Consider the following 6,276-nt stretch of genomic DNA (forward strand, 5'->3'; position numbering starts at 1 on the left):
GCGCCGCTGCCCTGTCGCACGCCACCGCTCTCCGCCGCCTCGCCGTGGCTCCCGTCACGCCGCACCTCGCCGTGTCGCCGCGTCGGTGCCATCGCGCTGCTGCTCTCCCTCACCGTGCCTGTGTCGCCGTCGCTTCGGTTGCGCCGTCGTCATGCGCCACTGCTCCGGTTGCGCCGTCATCGTGCGCCGCCGCTCCGGTCGCGTCCGCCGCTCGGCCGCCATGCTGCGTCGCTGCTTGGCCGACACCACCACCTCACTCCTCCCTCGTGCTCCCGCTGCTTGCCGTCATCACCGCGTCGCCTCGCCGTGCCGCGCCAAGCTTGTCGCGGCTGCTGCCTCGCCCGCGCTGGCTACGCTCGCGCCCGAGCTATGCAGCCGCGCCGCCCTCTTGTCCGCGCCGGATGCCGCCGCCCTCCTCTGCCTGCACCCCTCACCGCCACGGCACAAGCCGAGTACCCACGATGCGTTGCCCATTGCCGCGTCGCCCTCGCGCTCGCGCCGCTGCGCTACGTCCGTCCAACCTCCTCTGCTTGCCACCGCGCCGGCACCATCGTGCTGCGCCGCTGCCACGCCTCGCCGTGCACCGCCGCCCCGCTCCCTCACGCCGGCACAACCGCCACTCTGCTTTCCCCGGTCGCCGCCAAATCCATTACCCGGAGTAACCACCGCCCCGCTTCTCCCAGCCGCCAGCCGCCGCCTCGCGCCGCCGCGCTCTCCGGATTTCCCGCGCCGAAGCCGCCGCTGACTCCATCTCCCGCGCCCGCAACGGCCGCCGTCCGCCGCGCCCGCGTGTGCAACGTGGTCTCTAACCGCCGCCTCCGCCCTAGCCGGCCGCCCCTATAAAATTCGCCTCCCATCCCGCTGCCGCCACTTTTCCCCTCTCCGCCCGCTTGTCCGTGCCTAGCCACCTCGCCGCCGCGCCCGATCTCGCCAACTGTGCGGCGCCGGCTGTCACCACCTGTCCCGCCACGACGCCGACTCACCGCCGTCGTTCCCACCGCCGGTAAGCCGTCGCTGTCCCCCTTCCCTCTCTTTTTCCCTCCGCACGATGTCGCTAAGGTCGCCACCACCGCCACGCGTGTGCGTGCCCCCGACGTCACCGTCGCCCCTCCGCCCACCGTTACCCACCTCGCCGTCGCCGACGCAACCTCGCCGACGCCGGAGCACCGTCGCCGGTCGCCGCTCGCGCCGCCGCCCCGCCGCCTGCCGCGCCTGCGCTCTCCCCTCCCTCCTCTGCTCTCTTCCTCTGTCCAGCGGGCCCAGCCAGTCGATCTCTCTCTCTCTCCTCGTGGGCCCCCTTGTCAGCCCCTCTTCTCCTCTTGTCTCACTGCCAGTGGGACCCAGCCATCAGCCTCCTCTCACTCCTGTGCTGACGTCATGCCTCCGATTAATTGCGCAATAATTCATTAAGGTTTTCTGTTTAGTTTAAAAACCCAGAAAACTTCTAAAATTCATAAGTAATTCATCTAGTCTCCGTTTAGATCCATTCAAGTTTCATTAAATCCAGAAAAATGCCAAGAATCCATTAAAAATAGTTTCTTTCCCTGTTTCAGTAGTTTTATAGCCTGTTTTTCTTGTTTTACCTTGTTTGTCGTAGGTTTTTCCCCCGTCGCAGCGCCGTTCGTTCTCGAAGTCGTCGCCGAAGTTCCTCGTGGGTCTAAGCAAGGCAAGTGGCACCCTTCTTTGATCATATTGAACCTATGATTATAAAATCCCCCGCTTTTACATTCAAACATGCATTGTTTTATGCAAATGTATTTATTGTATTTATCTATTGGGCAATTACCAATATATCCGTTGATTCCCATTCATTATTATTGTCATCCCAGGGTTAATTTGACTAGAATTAGGGTTAGTCAATGCTTAGCCATGCTTAGTTCAACTAGCTCACCAATTATTATTTAATCATCTGTTACACTTTGATAGACCTTTAATGGTTGTAATCATTATTAATATCCCGTTGAGGATTAATACCACTAAAATATTACTTAGGGTGGGCTGTGGTTGCAGGGTTTTGAGAGTCGCACCCATGGTAGTTAAGGACCGGTTCTCAGGAAACCCTGAAGGTCTTACACGTACTAACCACAAGCCAGAATGGGCAACGGTGAGACTCGTAATCTAGCTTGTCCGTATTCGACGTACCCAGGCAAGGGTAGGCGTGATGGAGTATGGACGGACAATCGTGGTGTAACAAAAGCCTCTGCTGCTTCTGGATCTACCAAGGCACAAGAGGGGACTGCCCGACTTGGTGTAAAGGAGGGGGTGAAACCTGAAGTGTGGTGCGATTGTCTAGGGAGGGCTAGGTGAAAGGTCTTATCATGGTTTCCGTACTGAGGTGTCGTGGTGATACGTTGGGGCATGGTAACATGCTTGGCAGCCATGTCTTGTGGGTAAAGTTGTAGACCTCTGCAGAGTAAAACTATTCGAATAGCCGTACCCGCGGTTATTGGGCGAACCTTGCATACTCCTCTCTCCCTTTTATATATAGTTTTGGGTAAGACTTGCAAGTACAATCTTGTACTTAATCCGGTGTCTACATTTCCAGGTGAGGATTCCGGGTATGAGTTATGCTTCTTGTGTGGTCACTGCTCTGCCGGGGGTGGTGAGGGCAGTAAGTGATCTCTTCTCTTGCAGCTTGGCTCTTGCCCGGTTGGTTTGCCCTTGTGGGGACGTGGCCAAGAGGGGAACATTCTTGGTTGTTTGCCCAAGTGTGGGTATGTTGGACTGATGGGGACGTCGGGTCCTTTAAGGGTAGGTGTATGTAACATCCCAGCCCAAGGCTTAATAGGATTTGATAGATACTCATACCAACAAGTTGCAACTTCTTTTTCGAAAGCTTATCTCGAGAGAGCTCCAAGGTTAAGCGTGCTTGGCCCAAAGTAATCTTGGCTAATAGATTAGAAAACCTAAACAATTAAATGGTCTATCAAAGAGATTGATTCGCATGAGTAAAATGTATGCGAACCTGAAATTCGGTGGAGAGATTGGTGATGAATTGCTGCTATTGCTCGCTGCCAGCTGAGCGAACGGGCAGCAGGGGCCATTCCCGTTCCCGGGTGCGCATGAGTGAGGACAAAGTGTGTAGAAAAGACATGTGTTGGTTGTGTGAGGGAAGTCTTGATCTCCTAGAGCACGGGCCCGGCCTAGGGGGGTTCCTAGGGTCAGGGCATGACAAAATCGATCTCGCGCTAGCTAATAGATTAGAAAACCTAAATAATTAAATGGTTTATCAAAGATAGATTGATTCACATGAGTAAAATGTATGCGAACCTGAAATTCAGTGGAGAGATTGGTGATGAATTGTTGCTATTGCTCGCTGTCAGCTGAGGGAACGGGCAGCAGGGGCCCAGAGGAGACAGTCTGGCAGCTTGATCCGGCTGCGGCAGAACTGGCGGTTGCTCGGCAGGAGGCGACAACGATATGAACCCGCGCACGGGAAGACATCGACTACCAGGACCGCGACGGCTAGGGATGGCGGTGGCAGAGCTCGGGCACGGGAGACAAAAGCGGGAGGGGAAAATGGGGTTTAGGGGGTCTATTTATAGGAGAAAAACCTAGAGATAAACTAGGAATCCGCCAGAGACTGAGCTCCTCAAGTAGGAGTTCGCTAAACCCCCTTTGTGAGTTCGGCCTAGGGGTGAAGGGTTGGGTCTAGAAAAGCCCTGTGAGAAAGAGAGTACGCAGGAGAAATTATACAGGTTCGGGCTGTCGCAAGGCGTAATACCCTACTCATGTTGCTTTAGCACTACCCGAGTAAATGACTACAAGCTTATGAAGGAATGTTCTCCTCCTTTTCTTGTCCTTTTTTTCGGTCCCCTTTGGCTGTTGGGCAGGGCCTCCTTTTATATTAGTAAGGGAACACCACAATCGCCATGGTTTTACCAACTACGGATGTACAGGCTAACATTACGCTACAGCTAATAGCTCCTCATCGCGCTACAGCTAATAACTCCTCTACTCACAGTATTTTTGCTGAAAAATTCACCTTAGAGTATCCCACTCGAAATGGCTAGTCAAAGAGATAATGTGAGTATGTGATTTAAATTTGGGAAAGTTCAACTTGACCTTCTCTCACCCTATCCTATCTCACTTCCATTGGGTCCGGCTTTCCTTGATCCCACCATCCAGCTAGTAGGTGAGCCCAGGTCACCACCCAGCCTTCCCACCTTCTCTCCCTCTCGCCCTGTCCTTGTAGGCATTTCGTCGAACACGTGGTGTACATCTTCTTTGGAGTGGAGAACATCACCACCCAGCTTCCCACCATGCCAAGCGAAGCCTTCTTCGTGAAGTCTAGTCGTTACCAGTCACTGCAGGTGGGCCTAAACACCGTGTCTCCATACCATTGTCCACCTCGCACCATTCTCCCCAATCACCACACGAATACTGCTCCATTGAGAGTAGATGAAGGCGTTCCGACCAAATCTCTATGTCCCGACCAAATCTCCTCCTTCATTACTCTTCCTGGACACAAAGCAAAGCTCCTGACATGCCCAGCCATCCCATTCCATGGCTGCACTGCTCAAGAACGGAGAAAAAGAGTCAAAGGCCATAGACCGAGCTCACGGGCACCACGTCCAAACTCTACCTTTAAGCCTACCCTTGCGCCAATAGTCTATCCTAGCTTGCCTCCTCACGTTCCAAGCAAACCTAGGGAAGGAAGACCCTTGGGATGGCCGAAATGCAAGTGCCCACGTCGGCGCCGGCGAGCCCACGCCACCATTAATCTCTCTCTGGTGAGCCTCGCGAGAAACCATTAGTGTCATCTTTCTTATCATCCCTCACTGAACCCATTTTACCCTAGCGCTTAGACGAAACACCACCGGGCAACGCCGCCCCTCCGACGTCCTTCGCGTCAACCATAACACCGTCGCCGCTGCGCTCACCATCGTCGGAGCTTTTCCGCCTCAGCCGGTCGCGTCGTAAGCTCCCTAGAACCTCTAGGAACCCATTTCATGCATCATACTAGCCGAATCAATCAAATAAAGTGACATGCAGCGCCACCCAACCGACGGTCACTGCTCGCCGCCGTCGTCGGTGCTGCACATGCCACCGTCATCGTCGGCACAACCACCTTATGGATTCACCTTGACCTCCTCTATATTTTCTCTGTTGAGCTTGACTCCCATCTGAGCCTCGGTTCGCCGCCAGCGAGCCCTAGATCAAGCCAGGCATGGCTGCTCCTTGCGTGAGCCCGACCAGGGACCTCTTGTGAAGGATTTGACTACAGCTAGGGACCATTTTGTAAAACAACCAAGACTCAAAGCGCTGTAGCTTGGACTGTTCTATGATATCCAGGAAGTCTGAGGGCTCTTAATGAAAATTGTATTCAGCATGTGCTGAAATTGTGCTAACTTCAAATGCCTAGAAAATTCATTTTAACTTCGTTTTGAGTGAACCAAATTTCTGTGTAACCCTCATAATATTTCCTTTAAAATGGTTAAAACAAATATTGCACAAATATCATGCAAATATACAGCTAAATTCGAATTTTCAAACAATGAGTAGTAGTTCTTGCAAATTTCAGGATTTTAAACTTTGAAAGCTTATATCTTAGGCATATGAACTCAGATTCAAATGATTCTTTCACTTAAATTCGTCTAAAATCATCCCCTATATACCGTAAAATAACCATGCATATTTGAGCATTTTTAATTTTTAGTGTTTATTTGGTGTTTATCCGAATTTCGGTTAAATTTGAATAGACAACGAAGTTGCAGCCATAGAGGAGTGCGTGCAGGAACCTGAGACTTGTGAGGAGTTCACTAAGCAAGGCAAGTCCTATTCAATTCCTCCTTCGAACATGTTGACTCCTATATTTTTTTTGCAAATGCTATATTGTTTATAAGTTACATGCGACATTGCAAAATGTGGGATCTTAGTAGAAACTTCTATTTGCTGCACTTACCCTCCTTGATTATTGATTACCTTACTTTTGATACATCTAGGAATGGTTGTGGTACTGTCCAAGTGCCAATTTGGGTATATTCGTGCTACTAATATAGCTATTGCTTAGCCATGCTTAGAGTTTCGTATGTTTCAAATGGTGGATCATTCACTCTTCATAAGTTGGGATATTTGAAAATATTATACAGAGGTGTTGCCTCTATTATTTGTGAAACTAAAAACTGAAAACTTATGATTTTAGACTTGGGCGACAAGTGGTGTGCATATGTTGGTAGTTGCATACCGATAGGGGGAATGTTCGTCTGAGTCGATTAAGGACCGAGCTATGTGTCACCAACTAAGATTTACAATGCAACCATATGTGTTATTTAT

The sequence above is a fragment of the Oryza brachyantha genome, chromosome 5 (genome assembly GCF_000231095.2).
Source record: "Oryza brachyantha chromosome 5, ObraRS2, whole genome shotgun sequence".
Lineage (NCBI taxonomy): Eukaryota > Viridiplantae > Streptophyta > Magnoliopsida > Poales > Poaceae > Oryza > Oryza brachyantha.